This window comes from Hylobates moloch, unplaced genomic scaffold (assembly GCF_009828535.3).
Source record: "Hylobates moloch isolate HMO894 unplaced genomic scaffold, HMol_V3 SCAFFOLD_3, whole genome shotgun sequence".
NCBI classification, from domain to species: domain Eukaryota; kingdom Metazoa; phylum Chordata; class Mammalia; order Primates; family Hylobatidae; genus Hylobates; species Hylobates moloch.
The window spans coordinates 34,046,939-34,069,269 of NW_026652278.1; the positions used below are offsets into that span (position 1 = coordinate 34,046,939).

A 22,331-nucleotide genomic window follows, 5' to 3' on the forward strand; every position below is an offset into this window, starting at 1 on the left:
GACAGAGTAGCTCCGGTGGGTGGGTTCGGGGTGTTTGCGACCGAAGCGCATCCCTTGCCCATAAACTGTTGTTGGTTTTGTGCCCACTGACCCTCCCTACCAGAATGGCAGTTCTCTCACCTTAAACCTTCCCTATCACCTCCCAAACTGATGCCCCGACCTCACTGTCTTGCCCCGTGAGAAAAACATAAATCGAAGACAATGACGTTCACATCAAACTGCTTGTGTCCATTCATTCATTCATTGAATGTCTACTTATGCCAATCATCATGAATTTCTGTGTCGCCGCCCTCCTTGACCTTACAGTAACACAAAGGAAACGACGCGCGCGCGTGGGTGTGTGTGTTTCTTTCTTGCTTACACCAGCCCTTATCTCATTTCCAGGAGGACGGCATAAAGTCCAAGCTCTTTCCAACGTGGCACATCCATTGCGCTCCACGATCTGCCCTACCGTGTCCTCTGCCGCTGCTTGCCTTCCTTACCACGCTCCAGCAACGCGTCCTGTTTTGCTCATTCTGCCCCTCCACCTGCCTTGAATAATCGTCCCGGCCTCTTAGCCAAATCACCTCCTACTCATCCCTTACCACCCATCTTAAGGGTCACCTTCCCCTAAAAGCCCTACTTGACCTACTACACCTTTTTTATACATGCCTAGTGTTTCACTTAGCACGTTGAATTACTATTATACGTATGTGTCTGTCTGTCTGTCCCACTAGACAGAATATCCTTGAAGGCAAGGACTATCTGCTTCCACATATTCCCAATACTGGCCACTGCCTGGCAGATAAAACACAACTAATGTATAATTAATAAGCAAATAAATTAATGTGGGGGGGGGATGGGGAAGAAGACCACCCAAATGCTTTATTTATTCAAAGCTTGCTATGACAAGGGAGTCAGTCACCATCACTTGCATTTGGCCGACTCAAAGCCTGTCAGGACATTAGGAAAACTACTTACTTACTTACCTACAGAGTCTCACTCTGTTGTCATCCAGGCTGGAGTGCAGTGGCACGATCATGGTTCACTGCAGCCTCGACCTCCTGAGCAAGCGATCCTCCCACCTCAACCTCCTGAGTAGCTGGCTCTACAGGCACGTGCCACCATGCCCGGCTTATCTTTTTTTAATTCTTTGTAGAGATGGAGTCTCACTACGTTGTCCAGGCTGGTCTTGAACTCCTGGGCTCAAGCAGTCTTCCTGTCTCAGCCTCCCAAAGTGCTGGGATTACAGGGATGAGCAGCTGCACCTGGCCAGGAAAGCTTAGTAGTGAACAAAAAGGAAGGTTTCATGTATGCTCTGACTTGAGGGTATTAGCATGGGAAAGCTGGAGGTGGGCTAACAAAAGTAGTGTCTCTTAAGTGATTGGCTTGGGGTAGGTAGCATATTTGGCTGTCTTTAGTGGGTCCTGAGTTGAAGAAAGGAGGTGGCAAAAAACAGGGAAACTGAGTCATTGACCAAGTCCTGATTATTCTGGGCTGGTTGCTGTAGAGGTTGTGGGTCAGAGTTCTAACTGTCATGTAAGATCTAGCCGTTGTCCAGTTTCTATATTCAGTTCCCATGACTATTGTTTTTTTGGCTCCACTACTCTGCTAACCTTGTTGAACTTCCTAATTTGCCTTTCTTCTTCAATTCTCAGTTCTCAGTTTTTTTTTCTCTGTCCCTCAATCCCCACTCTGCTTGAAGTGTTATATTTTATCTGGACCCCCAGAAACCACATTGAATAGAATAGTTGCATAAAGTTGGGATTAACCACAACATTATACAGATACCAGTTATTTTTATTATTTCAGAGCCCAGTTCAGTTCCTAGAACAAAATAGATATGGAAAGAACTAAAATAATGTTTTGGAGTAATTTTTTAAAATTTCTTGAATTTGCCTTCTGTGAGTTCTAAGTCTAATCTATATATATATTTCAAACTTTAGTGTTCCATAAAATAGGTGTTTTTGAGTGGAAGTATAATTCCTATTTTTTAAATAGTACTTAATTCCTATGGTTTATGAACTATATTAACTTATAATTCAAAAGTTCGTTGAAACATCCTCTAATTTATGTTTCATAACTACATCATAAAACAGAAAAGACCTACATTTTAATCCGAACATTTTTTTATTATATTTTCTTTGTAAAACTTTCTTTGTCAGTCTGGTTTGGACGATACTTCCTTCAATAAATCCATATGCCCTCAAGCATTTGTCAAGCATAATTCTTTACAAAAACCAGCAATGCTTATCTGGTTAACAGCCCATAGGGCTGAGTTCTGAGGTTTCCAGTTAGCAGGGTAAATTAAAAAGCACTGAGACTATTTCCCTATTTCATTTGCTGTAACTCAACATGTTGCAACAAATTATAGAAATCTATGTTTCAAAACAGGTTTTTAACTGCTCTTTAAAGGCTTGCCTTACAATTACATTTGCACTGTTTCTCCAGATGTGCTTGATGCCCAGCCCTGAGCAAAATCGGCCCAACAGGTCCCATATTAGGTGCTAGTTGTTTGCTTTGCTTCATTCCCCCTTGTGGATTCTCCTTCCCTCCATGATCCATCCTACCCTACCCTCTAAAGGAATTTGGAGGAATGTCATGTGGTATACACCCTCCCTTCCAAGTTTACCCATCTCTCTTCACCTGTCTTTCAGGCACCCCATTGTCCCAGATAAACTCATTATCTCTCCACTCTCATCATATCCACCTAAACCTCCTCCATCCATATTCTCCATTTTGACAAAATACCCTGTGATTCACCAGAGCAGAAACCTGTATGAGAGTCATCCTAGCATATCTTCCTTCTAACTTTCTTTCTCCCTTTCCATCCAACAAGTCATTAGGGGTGCTTAATTCAAGTGCCTAAAATCCTCTCCAAGATCTTCTAATGAAGCCTTCCAACTAGTGGCCCTGCCTCCAGACCCATGCCCCTCCTGAGTGCCCCTTGATTCTGTTACCATTGGGAAATCTCATCATGCTGCTTCCTGATCTAAAATCCTTCACTAGTTCCTTATTTTTTTTTAAAGCCCATCTTGTGGTCCCATAGTAGTTTCTTATTCTGATGAGATATAGTCCAAATTCCTAAGCATGGTGTGGCAGATCCCACTGACAGCCTATTCCAGAAGTACCTTATTCCAGAAGTTCCTTATTATATATTTTTTATCCCATCCTGTGATCCCATAGTAGTTTCTTATTCCAATGAGATATGGTCCAAATTCCTTAGCATGGTGTGGGAGATCCCGCTGATAGCCTATTCCAGAAGTAGGCTCTCTTTTCTACCTGGTTAACTTGACAAGTAACCACACTGAATATGCTTGGCCATGTGCTTGAAGGGTGCTAGGCTCCAACCTCAGTCCCAGGAGGTAAATTGTGATTGTCTAAGTCAATCATGGTGGGCCCATACCCTCACAAAATATTGGTTTAAATGGGCATATGATACAATTTTAGCTAATAATATGAAGGGGAAGTCAGCTGTTAAGAAGAATGCCCAGGGAGGAGGGAAGACATTTCTAGGCAAAGTTTTCTTCATCTTAAAAAGAGATACATTCATACCAAAGTTATTGAAAGAAAAAAACAATACAGGTATAAGTCAATGAAAATTTTTCATAATGGGGCTGGGCGTGGTGGCATGCAGCTGTAATCCCAGTTACTTAGAAAGCTGAGGTAGGAGGATCCCTTGAGGCCAGGAGTTCAAGGTGTTTTTGAGTAGAAGTATAATTCCCATCTATTTTTTAAATAGTACTTAATTTATATGGTTTATAAACTATATTAACTTATAATTCAAAAGTTCATTGAAACATCCGCTAATTTACATTTCATAACTACATCTCAAAACAGAAAAAAAACTACCTTTTTTTTGAGAAGGGGTCTTGCTTTGTCCCCCAGGCTGGAATGCAGTGGTGTCATCTCGGCTCACTGCAACCTCCGCCTCCTGGGTTCAAGTGATTCTCCTGCCTCAGCCTCCCGAGTAGCTGGGATTACAGGCGCACACCGCTATGCTTAGATAAGATCTACATTTTAATCCCAACATTTTAAAATTCTATTTTCTTTGTAAAATTTTGTCAGTCTGGTTTGGACAATACTTCCTTCAATAAATCCATATGCCCTCAAGCATTTGTCAAGCATGATTCTTTGCAAAAACCCACAGTGCTTATCTGATTAAGAGCTCATAAGGCTGAGTTCTAAGGTTTCCAGTCAGCAGGACAAATTAAAAAGCATTGAGACTATTTCTCTATTTCATTTGCTGTAACTCAACAAATTCTAGAAACCCGTATTTCAAAACAAGTTTTTAACTGCTCTTTAAAGGCTTGCCTTACAATTATATTTGCAATTTTCTCTGGATGCATGTTATGATTGTGCCTATCAGTAGCCACCATACTCCATCCTGGGCAATATAGCAAGATCCCATTTCTTTTTTTAAAAAATTTATATAATGAGAGAAAAAGAAGAGAAGGCCCCCGTTCTACTTCCAGGTGTGATCTTTTTGTTGTTGTTGTCATTGAGATGGGTCTCACTCTGTTACCAAGGCTGGAGTGTGGTGGTGCAGTCTCGGCTGACTGCAACCTCTGCCTCCCAGGCTCAAGCGATCCTCCCGCCTCCTGAGTAAGTGGGACTGCAGGCACACGTCACCACACCTGGCTAGTTTTTTGTATTTTTGGTAGAGAAGGGGTTTTACCATGTTGCCCAGGCTGTCCAGGTGTAATCTTAAGGACATGATGCCTGGAGCTGCTGTAACCATCTTATAATCATGAGGGTACAAGACTGGGGATAACAGAATAGAAATACAGAAGCAAACTGGGTTCTTGATAACATCATCAAGCTGCTAAATTAAGACATTGGAGCAGTCTTACCTTGGGCTTATTATTTGAAATAGTAAATTCCTTATTGTTCTTATTTTTAAGTCAGTGAATCAGGGATTTACGTTGTCTGTAGTCTCCTGATACATATGGCTTTCAATGTCTGATATTATCTAGCCCCCAAAAGCTTCCAAGCTCACTAATAGATGTTGTCACCCAGAACCCTTACATATTTAAAGTTCTCAGCATTGATTATAACTTTTCTCACCTCTGAGCCTTTTTGCTTGCTGTTACTCTGCATAAGTAACTTTCATTCACTTCTCTACCAAATGAACTCCTACATATCCTTAAAAACTCAACTCAAATATTACCTCCTCCATGAGCCCCCAAGTCAGTTTACATGCTTCTTATTTTTTGCTCTTATAGTATTTTGCCTATATCTACTTCTGTTAGGGCAAGCTGGCAGCTGTCTGATTGGACCTGATGCCACTGGGCCTGGTAGGAAGACAGAATTATCTGTTTTGGACCTTAACAGGTATATTTGGTCCGAAAAGATGGAATCCCGTGGGCTTAATCTACATGGGAGATGTTTAGACCAAGAAGACTTAAATTACTCTGCAAAGTGAAATACAGTAATTTTGAGCATTCCCTCTAGAGACTGGGTTTGGGGAGCTCTGGAAGGAAAAAAGAAAAAGAGATGAAAAAAGAGGAAGGATCAAGGCAAGATGGCAGATAAGACGGAAGAAAACAGCCCATGAGAGACTCTATTACTTATCTGTTGCTACATAGCAAATTACTCCAAAACTTTGTGGCTTAAAATAACAATAAGCATTATTATCTCTCACAATTTCAGTGGGTCAGGAGTTTGGTTGCCCCTCAACTAAGGATCTTCTCATGAGGTTGCAATCAAGATGTCAGCTGGGGTTATAGGCGGCTAAAGTCTTGGCTGGAACTAGAGGATATCTTTCCAAGATGGCATGCATGGCTGGCAAGTTGATGCTGGCTATTGGTGGGAGGCCCCAGTTTCTTTTCACATGGTTCTTTCCCAGGGCTGCTTGAGTACCTTCATTACATGGTAGCTGGCTTCCCCCAGGGTGATCCTAAAGAGAACAAGCCAGGTAGAAACTTTATCCTTTGTATGACTTAGCCTCAGAAGTCAAATATCTTCACTTCTGCCACACATTATTTGTTAAAAGTGAGTCACTAACTCCTAGCCCACATTTAACGGGAGGGGAATTAGGCTCCACCTTTTGAATAAAGAAGTATCAACTAATTTGTAGACATACTTTTAAATTACCGCAGTCCTTAAAATGGGTTTGGTCAGGAAACTTTTGGATATTGATAATGACATTATCAATGTTCAGTTCTGAGTTTTGTGCTATGTTATAATCCTCTTCGGGACCCCAAACCTTCAGTAAAAGTCTGATAACACCACAGCTTTGTGTTCGGGTACTGTGAGGAATGAAGACATAGCAGAGCAGGGAGATGACAGCATCTGCAGAAAGTAAATTAACAAGTAGGATGATTGAAAATTTGAAAAATGCAGAAAATCAATACCACAGGTCATTCAGAGAAGTAAAAGGCCCCTCCTCAGAGAGACTAGGGTGAGGGAGGCTGGGGTGGGGGTACAGTATGGCAAACTCTAAAAGCCCGTAGTACTTGAACAGAGGCATTGTGAGAAGGGAACGTAACCCCTTCTCTTGGTATCCATCCCAATTTTACTTGAGTGTGGACACCCTCAGGTGTAGCATGTCATTTGAGGATTCTGACTCCACTCCTGGCCCTAGGAATGGCACATGCAAGCCAGGCCTGAGGTATTGGGCAAAATCTCATCCCTGGGTCATAACTACTGTTTCAGGAGTGGGCACACGGCCTAATTCTAGATAAAGAGACATGCTTTCTGGGACAAAAAAGGGGCATTTGCTTTTCTTAAAGAGCATATGAGAGAACATTTCTCAACCACCTTCCTCTGTGTTCTCAGGCCCCCCTGCTTTCTCTCACCAGTACCCCTACCTTTCACCTTGTTCCCTTCCACCTCTCCAGTCGGTCCCTGTCTGGGTAAGGGGTCTTCCCTTAAGCTCCAGAGGGTGGAACCCAGTGTTTACATTCTCTTCTATCTCTGCCTCCACCCCATGCAGGACTTCGAGGAATCAGAAAAGAACCTGCTGTTGTACCTGGAAAAACAAAAGGAAGCTCTTTATGTACACATATGATAAGATTGCAGAGAAATATTAATAAGTAAAAACTGACAGTGCCAAAAAAAATCTAACATCACGTATAAAAACTAACTTGAAATAGATCATAATTCTGGATGTAAGAGCTAAAATGATAAAACTTGTAAAAGAAAATAGAGGAGAAAATCTTGGTAGCCTTGAAATTTCTTAGATTCAATAGCAAAAGCAAGATACACACTCACACACCAAAAGAAAACCTTAATAAATTGGTCTCCATTGAAACTAAGATCTAGGCCAGGCATGATAGCTCATGCCTGTAATCTCAGCTCTTTGGGAGGCTGAGGTGGGAGGAGTTCACGGCCAGCCTGAGCAACACAGTCAGACTCTATCTCTAAAAATAATTTAAAAATAAAAATATATGCCAGGCATGGTGGCATGGACCTCTCATCCTAGTTACTCAGGAGGCTGAGATGAGAGGATCATGTGAGCCCAGGAGTTCGAGGCTGCAATGAGCTATGACTGTGCCACTGCACTCCAGCCTGGGTGACAGAGTGAGACCCTACCTCAAAAAAAAAAAAAAAAAAAAAAAAAAAGGCAACTAAGATCTACTCCTCTTCAAAACATACTACTAAGAGAATGAAAAGATAAGACACACAGTGGGTTATCCTTCTGTGGGAGAAAATATTTGCAAATCACATATCTGATAAAGGACTTGTATCTAGAATACGAAAAGAATTCTCAAAATTAAATAATAAGAAAGCAAACAACCCAGGTGTAAATAGACGAAAGATTTGTGCACTTCACCAAATAAGATATACAGATGGCAAATAAGCAATCTGTTCAAAAGATGTTCAAAATCATTAGTCATTAGAGAAATGCAAATTAAAACTACAATGAGAAGATGGCTGACTAGACACAGGTAGTATGTGCCTCCTTCATGGAGAGGAACCAGAAGAGTAAGTAGATATATTTTAAAGAGATTGTCTGGTAGAGAATGCTAGGACTCACCAGAGTAGTGATGGGAAGCACCAGAAGTAAATAAGGAGAGGGTTTGGGGCTGACTGAGAGCCCCAAGAGGCTCCTGGATGCCGGGAAACAATAAGAGAGAAATCCCTAGGGCTCCACACTCCAGAAAGAGCTTTTATGATCTTGGCTATGCAAAAAAACCCCAACCAGCTTAGGACCTCAGGCCTGATATATGGAGCTGCCTAAAATTGCACAGATATGTTGCTCCAGAAAAGAAATCCACATGGAATCCTACAGGCATCTGAGACTAGAGCAGCCTCAGCAAGGCATTATTTTGATAGTCTAGATACCGGGGATCTACAGACATGGCTGCGGCTGTTGCTCTGCTCCAAAAAGGGAGAGGGGAGACCAAGTGCTCTCACACACCCCTGGGAGAGTTCCTACCACCCATCTGTGGGCTGCCGTTGAGACTGAGACATGAACCCAGCCAAGCAGGATCAGGGAAACCAGGCTTTCCTATACATATCTAAGACAATACCACAGCCCTGCAGTGGGCTGCTGTGTGACTGAGATGTGAGCGGATTGCATTTCCCCACAGCTTCTTGCCCACACTGCTTGCCTGGAACGTGCCCTACCCTCTCTGGTCCCAGGCCCAAGGCACCATTTTGAGAGTTTAATGTTAGGCTACATCCTGCCCTTAGGCTGAGTTCAGACTGATGCAGCTGCAGCTGCTGCCCATCCAAGAACAGATGGGAAACCAGGCTCTCCTACACATACATAGAAAAATTCCCACTGCCCTGTGAGAGTTCAAAACCAGCCTGGACAACATAGTAAGACCCAATTTCTACAGAAAATTTTTAAAAATTTGCTGGGCATCGTGATGTGCACCTATAGTCCCAGTTACCCAGGAGGCTGAAGCAGAAGGATTGCTTGATTGAGCCCAGGAGGTTGAGGCTGTGGTGAGCTGTGATCGCACCACTGCACTCCAGCCTGGCTGACAGAGTGAAACCCTGTCTGAAAAAGAAAGAAAGAAATTAAGATGGAAATTTAAAAAAAATTTGAAATGAATGAAAATGAAAGCACAACATATCAAAACCTGTGGGGTACAGCAAAAGCAATCCTAAGAGGGAAGTTCATAGCATTAAATATCTATATTTAGTAGATAGATATTTAAAAAGTAGAAATATAAAAATAGTAAAAAGTAGAAATATTACAAAATAACGACTTAATGTCACATCTCAAGGAACTAGAACAAGAACAAACCAAACCCAAAGTTGGCAGAAGAAAAGATATAATGAAGATTAGATCATAACTAAATGAAATAGAGACCAAAAAAAAATCAATGAATGAAAAGTTGCTTCTTTGACAATGTAAACAAAATTGATAAGCCACTAGCTAGACCAAGAAAGAAGAGAGGAGATCCAAATAAACAAATGGATATGAAAAATGAGACATTAAAATGATACCACAGAAATACAAAAGATCATCAGAGACTATTATGAACAACTATATGCCCACAAACTAGAATACCTAGAAGAAGTGGGTAAATTTCTGGAAACATGCAATCTTCTGAGATCCAACTAGGAAGAAACAGAACTCTTGAACAGACAGAACAATAATGAGTAGTGAGATTGAATCAGTAATAAAAAATCTCTCAACAACAACAACAAAAGCCCAGAACTATATGGATTCACAGCCAAATTCTACCAAATATACAAAGAAGAACTATTGTTAATTCTTCTGAAGCTATTTCAAAAAATAGAGGAAGAGGGAAGTCTCCTTAACTCATTCTACAAGGCCAGTATCATCCTGATACCAAAACAAGACAAGGACATGACAAAAAGTGAAAACTATAGACCAGTATCCCTGATGAACATTGATGCAAAAATCCTTAACAAAATATTAGCGAATCAAATCCAACAGCATATCAAAAAGACAATACACCATGATCAGGTAGGATTTATCCCAGGAATGCAAGGATGTTTCAATGTATGCAAATCAATAAATGTGATACATCACATAAAGATAATTAAGGACAAAAACCTATATGATCATTTCAATACAGAAAAAGCATTCAATAAAATTCAACATCCCTTCATGATAAAAATCCTCAACAAATTGGCATAGAAGAAACATACCTTAACATAATAAGGTCATATGTGACAAACCCACAGCTAACATCACACTTAGTGGAGAAAAAATAAAAACATTTCCTCTAACTGGAACAATACAAGGATGCCCACTTTCACTACTCTTATTCAACTTAGTACTGGAAGTCTTCACCAGGCCAATCAGGCAAAGGAAAAAAATAAAAGGCATCCACATTGGAAAAGAGGAAGTCAAATTATTCCTGTTTGCTGATTATATGATCTTCTATCTAGAAAACCCCAGAGGCTCCTCCAAAAAAGCTTTTAGATTTGATAAATGAATGCAGTAGTTTCAGGATACAAAATTAATGTACAGAAATCAGTAGTGTTTCTATACAACAATAACAATCTAGCTGAGGACCAAATCAAGAAGGCAATCCTATTTACAATAGCTACAAAAAAAAAATACCTAGGAATATATTTAACCAAGGAAGTGAAAGATCTTTATAAGGAGAACTACAAAACATTGATGAAGGAAATCGCAGATTATGCAAATGGAAAAACATCCCATGCTTATGGATTGGAAGAATCAATATTGTTAAAATGACCATAGTCCCCAAAGTAATCTACAGATTCAATGCAATCCCTATCGAATTACCAATGTCGTTTTTCACAGAATTATAAAAAAATCCTAAAATTCATATGTAGCCAAAAAAGGGCCTGAATAGCCAGAGTAATCCTAAGCAAAAAGAACAAAGCTCGAGGCATCCATTTCTCACTTTGAAGTATACTACAAGGCTATAGTCACCAAAGTAGTGTTGTACTGGTATAAGTATATACACATACATCAATGGAATAGGCTGGGCGTGGTGGTGCATGCCTGTAATTCCAGCACTTTGGAAGACAGACGGTGGATTACTCGAGGCCAGAAGTTGGAGACCAGCCTGGTCAACATGGTGAAACCTCATCTCTACTACAAAAAAAAAAAAAATCAGCTGGGCATGGTGGCGCACACCTGTAATCCCAGCTATTTGCAAGGCTGAGGCATGAGAATTGCTTGAGCCTGGGAGGCTGGGGCTACAGTGAGCCAATGTCACTCCACTGCACTCCAGCCTGGAGACAAAGTGAGACTCTGACTGAAAAAAAAAAATCAATGGAATGGAATAAAGAACCCAGAAATAAAGCCACACACCTATGACAAACTGATCTTTGACAAGATCAACAAAAATAAACACTTGGGAAAGGACACCCTATTCAACAAATGGTGCTAGGAAAATTGGATAGCCATATGCAAAAGAATGAAACTAGACCCATACTTCTCGCCATAAACAAAAATTAAATCAAGATGGATTAAAGACCTAAATGTAATGCCTGAAACTATAAACATCCTCAAAGAAAATCTGGGAAAAACTCTTCTGGATATTGGCCTAGGCAAAGAATTTATGTCCAAGTCCTCAAAAGCAAACATAGCAAGAACAAAAATAGACAAATGGGACTTGATTAAACAAAAAACCTTCTGCAAAGCAAAAGAACAGAGTAAACAGACAACTTACAGAATGGGAGAAAATATTTGCAAATTATGCATACAACAGAGGACTAATAGCCATAATCTGCAAGGAACTCAAAGAACTCAACAAGAAAAATGCAGCTAATCCCATTAAAAATTGGGCAAAGGACATGAACAGACATTTTTCAAAGAAAACATACAAGTGGCCAAAGAATATAAGAAAAAGTGTTCAACATCACTAATCATCAGAGAAATGCAACTGAAAACCACAATGAGATACCATCTTACACATCTTATACTTTGTTGGTAGGCATGTAAATTAGTACAACCTTTGTGGAAAACAGTATGGAGATTTCTTAAAGAACTAAAGATAGAAGTACCATTCAATCCAACAATCCCACCAATGCGTATATATCCAAATGGAAAGAAATGATTATATCAAAAAGATATCTGCATTAATGTCTATTGTAGTACTATTCACAATAACAAAGATGAAATCAAACTGTGTCCATCAACAGAAGGTTGGATTAAGACATTGTATTTTATATATAGCATGGAATACTACTCAACCATAAGAAAGAATAAAATCATATCTTTTCCAGCAACATTGGTGGAACTTGAAGCCACTATCCTAAGTGAAATAACTCAGAAAGTCAAATACAGCATGCTCTCACTTATAAGTGGGAGCTAAACAAAGAGTACCTATGGATATACAGAGTGGACTATTAGACACTGGAGACTTCAGAAGGCGGGAGGGTAGGAGGAGGGTTAGGGTTGGAAAATTACCTGTTGGGTACAATATTCACTATTTGGGTGATGGGTACACTAAAAGCCCAGACTTCACCACTATGCAATATATGCATGTAAGAAATCTGCACTTGTCTCTTCTAGGGAGGTTCCAAGATGGCCGAATAGGAACAGCTCCAGTCTATAGCTCCCAGCATGAGCGATGCAGAAGACGGTGATTTCTGCATTTCCAACTGAGGTACCGGGTTCATCTCACTGGAGCCTGTCGGACCATGGGTGCAGCCCATGGAGCATGAGCCGAAGCAGGGTGGGGCATTGCCTCACCTGGGAAGCACAAGGGGTTGGGGAATTCCCTTTCCTAGCCAAGGGAAGCTGTGACAGACGGTACCTGGAAAATCGGGACACTCCCACCCTAATACTGCACTTTCCCAATGGTCTTAGCAAACAGCACACCAGGAGATTATATCCTACACCTGGCTCAGAGGGTCCCATGCCCATGGAGCCTTGCTCACGGCTAGCACAGCAGTCTGAGATCAAACTGCAAGGTGGCAGTGAGGTTGGGGAAGGGGCGTCCACCATTGCTGAGGCTTGAGTAGGTAAACAAAGTGGCCGGGAAGTTGGGGTGGAGCCAACTGCAGCTCAAGGAGGCCTTCCTGCCTCTGTAGACTCCACCTCTGGGGGCAGGCCATAGCTGAACATAGCTGCAGAAACTTCTGCACACTTAAACGTCCCTGTCTGACAGATTTGAAGAGAGTAGTGGTTCTCCCAGCATGGAGTTTGAGATCTGAGAATGGACAGACTGCCTCCTCAAGTGCGTGCCTGACCTCCGAGTAGCCTAACTGGGAGGCACCTCCCAGTAGGGGCTGACTGACACCTCATGAGGCTGGGTGCCCCCCTGAGACGAAGCTTCCAGAGGAAGGATCAGGCAGCAACATTTGCCATTCTGCAATATTTGCTGTACTGCAGCCTCTGCTGGTGATAACCAGACAGACAGGGTCTGGAGTGGACCTCCAGCAAACTCCAACAAACTCACAGCTAAAGGTCCTGACTGTTAGAAGGAAAACTAACAAACAGAAAGGACATCCACACCAAAACCCCATCTGTATGTCACCATCATCAAAGACCAAAGGTTGATAAAACCACAAAGATGGGGAAAAACCAGAGCAGAAGAGCTGAAAGCTCTAAAAATCAGAGCACCTCTTCTCCTCCAAAGGAAAGCAGGTCCTCACCAGCAATGGAACAAAGCTGGATGGAGAATGACTTTGATGAGTTGAGAGAAGAAGGCTTCGGATGATCGGTAATAACAAACTTCTCCAAGCTAAAGGAGAATGTTCGAACCCATCGCAAAGCAGCCAAAAACCTTGAAAAAAGATTAGACGAATGGCTGACTAGAATAAACAGCATAGAGAAGACCTTAAATGACCTGATGGAGCTGAAAACCATGGCATGAAAACTATGTGACACATGCACAATCTTCAGTAGCTGATTTGATCAAGTGGAAGAAAGGGTATCAGTGATCAAAGATCAAATGAATGAAATGAAGCAAGAAGATAAGTTTAGAGAAAAAAGAGTGAAAAGAAACTAAAAAAGCCTCCAAGAAATATGGGACTATGTGAAAAGACCAAATCTATGTCTGATTGGTGTACCTGAAAGTGACGAGGAGAATGGAACCAAGTTGGAAAACATTCTTTAGGATATTATCCAGGAGAACTTCCCCAACCTAGCAAGGCAGGCCAATATTCAAATTCAGGAAATACAGAGAATGCCACAAAGATACTCCTCGAGAAGAGCAACTCCAAGAGACGTAATTGTCAGATTCACCAAAGCTGAAATGAAGGAAAAAATATTAAGGGCAGCCAGAGAGAAAGATCGGGTTACCCACAAAGGGAAGCCCATCAAACTAACAGCGGATCTCTCACAGAAACTCTACAAGCCAGAAGAGAGTGGGGGCCAATATTCAACATTCTTAAAGAAAAGAATTTTCAACCCAGAATTTCATATCCAGCCAAACTAAGCTTCATAAGTGAAGGAGAAATAAAATCCTTTACAGACAAGGAAATGCTGAGAGATTTTGTCACCACCAGGCCTGCCTTATAAGAGCTCCTGAAGGAAGCACTAAACATAGAAAGGAACAACTGGTACCAGCCACTGCAAAAACATGCCAAATTGTAAAGACCATCGATGCTAGGAAGAAACTGCATCAGTTAATGAGCAAGTAACCAGCTAACATCATAATGACAAGATCAAATTCACACATAACAATATTAACCTTAAATGTAAATGGGCTAAATGCTCCAATTAAAAGGCACAGACTGGTAAATTGAATAAAGAGTCAGTGTGCTGTATTCAAGAAACCCATCTCACGTGCAGAGACACACACAGGCTTAAAATAAAGGGATGGGGGAAGATCTATCAAGCAAAGGAAAAATGAAAAAAAGCAGGGGTTGCAATCCTAGTCTCTGATAAAACAGACTTCAAACCAACAAAGATCAAAAGAGACAAAGAAGGCCATCACATAACGGTAAAGGGATCAATTCAACAAGAAGAGCTAACTATCCAAAATATATGTGCACCCTATACAGGAGCATCCAGATTCATAAAGCAAGTCCTTAGAGACCTACAAAGAGACTTAGACTCCCACACAATAATAATGGGAGACTTTAATACCTCACTGTCGACATTAGACAGATCAACGAGACAGAAAGTTAACAAGGATATCCAGGAATTGAACTCAGCTCTGTATCAAGCGGACCTAATAGACATCTACAGAGCTCTCCACTCGAAATCAACAGAATATACATTCTTCTCAGCACCACATCGCACTTATTCCAAAATTGACCACATAGTTGGAAGTAAAGCACTCCTCGGCAAATGTAAAAAAAACAGAAATTATAACAAACTGTCTCTCAGACTACAGTATAATCAAACTAGAACTCAGGATTTAGAAACTCACTCAAAACCGCTCAACTACATGTAAACTGAACAACCTGCTCCTGAATGACTACTGGGTACATAATGAAATGAAGGCAGAAATAAAGATGTTCTTTGAAACCAATGAGAACAAAGACACAACATACCAGAATCTCTGGGACACATTTAAAGCGGTGTGTAGAGGTAAATTTATAGCACTAAATGCCCACAAGAGAAAACAGGAAAGATCTAAAATTGACACCCTAACATCACAATTAAAAGAACTAGAGAAGCAAGAGCAAACACATTCAAAAGCTAGCAGAAGGCAAGAAATAACTAAGAACAGAGCAGAACTGAAGGAGATAGAGACACAAAAAACCCTTCAAAAAATTAATGAATCCAGGAGCTGGTTTTTTGAAAAGATCAACAAAATTGATAGACCACTAGCAAGACTAATAAAGAAGAAAAGAGAGAAGAATCAAATAGACGCAATAAAAAATGATAAAGGGGATATCACCACTGATCCCACAGAAATACAAACTACCATCAGAGAATACTATAAAAACCTCTGTGTAAATAAACTAGAAAATCTAGAAGAAATGGATAAATTCCTGGACACATACACCCTCCCAAGACTAAACCAGCAAGAAGTTGAATCCCTGAATAGACCAGTAACAGGCTCTGAAATTGAGGCAATAATTAATAGCCTACCAACCAAAAAGAGTCCAGGACCAGACGGATTCACAGCCGAATTCTAGCAGAGGTACAAAGACGAGCTGGTACCATTCCTTCTGAAACTATTCCAAACAATAGAAAAAGAGGGAATCCTCCCTAACTCATATTATGAGGCCAGCATCATCCTGATACCAAAGCCTGGCAGAGACACAACAAAAAAAGGGAATTTTAGACCAATATCCCTGATGAACATCGATGCAAAAATCCTCAATAAAATACTGGCAAACTGAATCCAGCAGCACATCAAAAAGCTTATCCACCATGATCAAGTTGGCTTCATCCCTAGGATGCAAGGCTGGTTGAACATACGCAAATCAATAAATGTAATCCATCATATAAACAGAACCAAAGACAAAAACCACATAATAATCTCAATAGATGCAGAAAAGGCCTTTGACAAAATTCAACTCTCAATAAACTAGGTATTGATGGGACGTATCTCAAAATAATAAGAGCTATTTTTGACACACCCACAGCCAATATCATACTGAATGGGCAAAAACTGGAAGCATTCCCTTTGAAAACTGGCACAAGACAGGGATGCCCTCTCTCACCACTCCTATTCAACATAGTGTTGGAAGTTCTGGCCAGGGCAATCAGGCAGGAGAAAAATAAAGGGCATTCAATTAGGAAAAAAGGAAGTCAAATTGTCCCTGTTTGCAGATGACACGATTGTATATTTAGAAAACCCCATCGTCTCAACCCAAAACCTCCTTAAGCTGATAGGCAACTTCAGCAAAGCGTCAGGATACAAAATCAATGTGCAAAAATCACAAGCATTCTTATACACCAATAACAGACAAGAAGAGAGCCAAATCATGAGTGAACTCCCATTCACAATTGCTTCAAAGAGAATAGAATACCTAGGAATCCAACTTACAAGGGATGTGAAGGACCTCTTCAAGGAGAACTACAAACCACTGCTCAACGAAATAAAAGAGGACACAAACAAATGGAAGAATATTCCATGCTCATGGATAGGAAGAGTCAATATCATGAAAATGGCCATACTGCTCAAGGTAATTTATAGATTCAATGCCATCCCCATCAAGCTACCAATGACTTTCTTCACAGAACTGGAAAAAACTACTTTAAAGTTCATATGGAACCAAAAAAGAGCCCGCGTGGCCAAGTCAATCCTAAGCCAAAAGAACAAAGCTGGAGGCATCATGCTACCTGACTTCAAACTATACTACAAGGCTACAGTAACCAAAACAGCATGGTACTGGGACCAAAACAGAGACATGGATCAATGGAACAGAACAGAGCCCTCAGAAATAATGCCACACATCTACAACTATCTGATCTTTGACAAACCTGACAAAAACAAGCAATGGGGAAAGGATTCCCTATTTAATAAATGGTGCTGGGAAAACTGGCTAGCCATATGTAGAAAGCTGAAACTGGATCCCTTCCTTACACCTTATACAAAAATTAATTCAAGATGGATTAAAGACTTAAATGTTAGACCTAAAACCATAAAAACCCTAGAAGAAAACCTAGGCAATACCATTCAGGACATAGGCGTGGGCAAGGACTTCATGTCTAAAACATCAAAAGCAATGGCAACAAAAGCCAAAATTGACAAATGGGATCTAATTAAACTAAAGAGCTTCTGCACAGCAAAAGAAACTACCATCAGATTGAACAAGCAACCTACAAAATGGGAGAAAATTTTTGCAACCTACTCATCTGACAAAGGGCTAATATCCAGAATCTACAATGAGCTCCAACAAATTTACAAGAAAAAAACAAACAACCCCATCAAAAAGTGGGCAAAGGACATGAACAGACACTTCTCAAAAGAAGACATTTATGCAGCCAAAAAACACATGAAAAAATGCTCATCATCACTGGCCATCAGAGAAATGCAAATCAAAACCACAGTGAGATACCATCTCACACCAGTTGGAATGGCCATCATTAAAAAGTCAGGCAACAGCAGGTGCTGAAGAGGATGTGGAGAAATAGGAACACTTTTACACTGTTGGTGGGACTGTAAACTAGTTCAACCATTGTGGAAGTCAGTGTGGCGATTCCTCAGGGATCTAGAACTAGAAATGCCATTTGACCCAGCCATCCCATTACTGGGTATATACCCAAAGGATTATAAATCATGCTGCTATAAAGACATATGCACACGTATGTTTATTGCAGCACTATTCACAATAGCAAAGACTTGGAACCAACCCAAATGTCCAACAACGATAGACTGGATTAAGAAAATGTGGCACATATCAGTCCATCAGAGTGGACAGGCAACCTACAGAATGGGAGAAAATTTTTACAATCTACCCATCTGTCAAAGGGCTAATATCCAGAATCTACAAAGAACTTAAACAAATTTACAAGAAAAAAATCAAACAATCCCATCAAAAAGTGGGCGAAGGATACGAGCAGACACTTCTCAAAAGAAGACATTTATGCAGCCAACAGACACATGAAAAAATGCTCATCATTACTGGCCATCGGAGAAATGCAAATCAAAACCACATGAGATATCATCTCACACCAGTTAGAATGGTGATCATTAAAAAGTCAGGAAACAACAGATGCTGGAGAGGATGTGGAGAAATAGGAACACTTTTACACTGTTGGTGGGACTGTAAACTAGTTCAACCATTGTGGAAGATAGTGTGGCGATTCCTCAAGGATCTAGAACTAGAAATACCATTTGACCCAGCCATCCCATTACTGGGTATACACCCAAAGGATTATAAATCATGCTGCTATAAAGACACATGCACACGTACGTTTATTGCAGCCCTATTCACAATAGCAAAGATTTGGAACCAACGCAAATGTCCATCAATAATAGACTGGATTAAGAAAATGTGGCTCACATACACCATAGAATACTATGCAGCCATAAAAAAGGATGAGTTCATGTCCTTTGTAGGGACATGGATGAAGCTGGAAACTATCATTCTGAGCAAACCATCACAAGGACAGAAAACCAAACACCACATGTTCTCACTCATAGGTGGGACTTGAACAATGAGAATACTTGGACACAGGATGGGGAACATCACACACTGGGGCCTGTCATGGGGTGGCGGGAGGGGGGAGGGATAGCATTAGGAGATATACCTAATGTAAATGAGGAGTTAATGGGTGCAGCACACCAACATGGCACATGTATACATATGTAACAAACCTACACGTTGTGCACATGTACCCTAGAACTTAAAGTATAATAAAAAAAGAAGAAATCTGCACTTGTATCCCGTAAATATATAAACATTAAAACAAAATTTTAAGAGTAAACAATAAAACCACAATGAGACACTACATATCCTCTAGAATGGATATAATCAAAAGACATACAATAACTTGTTTAGAATGTGGTACCATGTGCTACCATGTCATGAAGACACTTAAGCACCTCTCTGGAGATGCCCACATGGGGAGAAACTGAGGCCTCCTGCCAATAGCCATAATCAACTTGCCAGCTGTGTGAGTGACCCACTGTGGAAGTGCATTCTTTATCCCCAGTCAATCCTTCAGGTATCTGTAGCTTTAGCCAATTATATCAAATGCCACATCCACGGAAACTTATAATTAATATTTATTGTTTTAAGCTACTAAGTTTTGTGGTAATTTGTTATGGAGTGATGGATAACTAATATACAACAATATAGGATTAGAAAATAATAATGTCTACATTGGCTGGCACATAGTGAGCCACTCATAAATGTTGGCTGTCAGTTACCATTGTTGCATAACACATGCATGTCTTTTTTCACCAGAGATTTCAAGTTTCTTGAAAAGCAGGACTACAGCTTCCTAGCTTTCTTGTTTTTTTCTTTTTTTGTACTCTTTGCCCCTCCTTATCCTTCTCAGTCCGTTAACATATGGCTGAGTACACACATAACTGAAGCCTGATAAGTAAGTCATGAAGTAAGTGAATTAAATCCAAAGGTTAAGTGATTTACCTTTGTCGCTATGAGAATAACTTTCCATTTCCTAAAATATGGGATTATCTCTTTTGATGCAGTTGATGTAAATGCCTAGGCTGTGTGTGTGTGTGTGTGTGTGTGTGTGTGTGTACCCATGGGCCTGGCCCAGTCCTTGGAATAAGATCAGTGCCAAGAAGGTAGCCTGGGGCGGAGTAGCGGGATGTGGGGGCAGGGAGTCAATGAGATTTCATGAAGCAATGACGTTGAGTAAGAGTTATTACCTAGTGGATCAAGCTTGGTCCTCTCCAGGGAATTTTTTTTTAGGTTGAGTTTAAAATTGGGCATTCCTTGAAATTGAGAAAATGGGATTTATTTTATTTTTTAAAAATTTTTTCCATAGGTTTTTGGGGTACAGGTGGTATTTGGTTACATATATTCTTTTGTGGTGATCTGTGAGATTTTGGTGCACGCATCACCCATGCAATATACATTGAACCCTATTTGTAGTCTTTTATCCCTCCCCCTCTCCCACCCTTACCCCCAAGTCCCCAAAATCTATTGTATCATTCTTATGGCTTTGTATCCTCATAGCTTAGCTCCCACATATCAGTGAGAAGATACAATGTTTGGTTTTCCATTCCTGAGTTACCTCACTTAGAATAATGGTCTCCAATCTCATCCAGGTGGATGCAAATGCCATTGGTTCATTCCTTTTTATGGCTGAGTAGTATTCCATCATATACATATGATTGAGAAATATATATATATTTATATATGTTGAGATATATATATATATATATATATATATCACAGTTTCTTTATCCACTCGTTGATTGATGGGCATTTGGGTTGGTTCTATGATTTTGCAATTGCAAATTGTGCTGCTATAGTAATGTGTGTGCAAGTATCTTTTTTGTACAATGGCTTATTTTCCTCTGAGTAGATACCCAATAGTGGGATTGCTGGATCAAGTGGTAGTTCTACTTTTAGTTCTTTAAGAAATCTCCACACTGTTTTCCATAGTGGCTGTACTAGTTTACATTCCCATCAAGCAGTGTAGAAGTGTTCCCTGATCACTGCATCCATGCCAACATCTACTGTTTTTTAATTTTTTGATTATGGCCATTCATGCAGGAGTAAGATGGTATCACATTGTGGTTTTGACTTGCATTTCTCTGATCATTAGTGATGTTGAGCATTTTTTCATATGTTTGTTGGCCATTTGTATATCTTCTTTTGAGAATTGTCTATTCATATCCTTAGCCCACTTTTTGATAGGATTTTTTTTTCTTAGTGATTTGTTTGAGTTCATTGTGATTCTGGATATTAGTCCTTTGTCAGATGTATAGATTGTGAATATTTTCTCCCACTCTGTGGGTTGCCGTTTACTCTGCTGGATGTTCCTTTTGCTGTGCAAAAGCTCTTTAGTTTAATTAAGTCTCAGCTAATTACCTTTGTTTTTATTGTATTTGCTTTACGGTTCTTGGTCATGAAATCCTTGCCTAAGCCAATGTCTAGAAGGGTTTGTCCAATGTTATCTTCTATAATTTTATAGTTTCAGGTCTTAGATTAAATTCTTAATCCATGTTGAGTTGATTTTTGTATAAAGTGAGAGATGAGGATCCAGTTTCATTCTCCTACATGTGGCTAGCCAATTATTACCATTTGTGGAAAAGGGTATCCTTTCCCCCACTTTATGTTTTTGTTTGCTTTATTGAAGATCAGTTGGCTGTAAGTATTTGGGATTATTTCTGGGTTCTCTATTCTTTTCCATTGGTCTATGTGCCATTCTGTACCAATACTATGCTATTTTGGTGATTATGGCCTTTTAATATAGTTTGAAATCAGGTAGTGTGATGCCTCCAGATTTGTTCTTTTTGCTTAGTCTTGCTTTGGCTATGCGGGCTCTTTTTTGGTCCCATATGAATTTTAGAATTGCTTTTTCTAATTCTGTGAAGAATGATGATGGTATTTTGATGGGGATTGCATTGAATTTGTAGATTGCTTTTGGCAGTATGGTCATTTTCACAATATTGATTCTACCCATCCATGAGCATGGGATGTGTTTCCATTTGTTTGTGTCATCTATGATTTATTTCAGCAGTGTTTTGTAGTTTTCCTTGTAGAGGTCTTTCGCCTCCTTGGTTAGGTATATTCCTAAGTTTGTTTGTTTGTTTGTTTTTGTTTTTGCAGCTATTGTAAAAGGAGTTGAGTTCCTGATTTGATTCTCCACTTGGTCGCTGTTGGTGTATAGGAGAGCTACTGATTTGTGTACATTAATCTTGTATCCAGAAACTTTGCTGAATTCTTTTATCGGTTCTAGGAGCTTTCTGGAGGAGTCTTTAGGGTTTTCAAGGTAAACAATCATATTGTCAGCAAACAGTGACAGTTTGATTTCCTCTTTACCAATTTGAATGTCCTTTCTTTCTCTTGTCTGATTGCTCTGGCTGGGACTTCCAGTACTATGTTGAAGAGGAGTGGTGAGAGTGGGCAACCTTGTCTTGCTCCAGTTCTCAGAGGGAATGCTT

The 22,331-nt window shown here is 40.2% G+C and overlaps 1 long non-coding RNA gene across 1 annotated transcript; it reads right to left on the bottom strand.

Annotated features, from left to right (window-relative positions):
• Positions 1-5,511: 5,511 nt before the first annotated feature.
• On the bottom strand, positions 5,512-6,902 carry LOC131383033 (uncharacterized). Its single transcript, XR_009212730.1, has 3 exons — positions 6,792-6,902; positions 6,065-6,273; positions 5,512-5,878 (listed from the first exon to the last, which is right to left on the bottom strand). It is a non-coding gene; the product is annotated as an uncharacterized LOC131383033 (long non-coding RNA).
• Between the last annotated feature and the right edge of the window lie 15,429 nt (positions 6,903-22,331).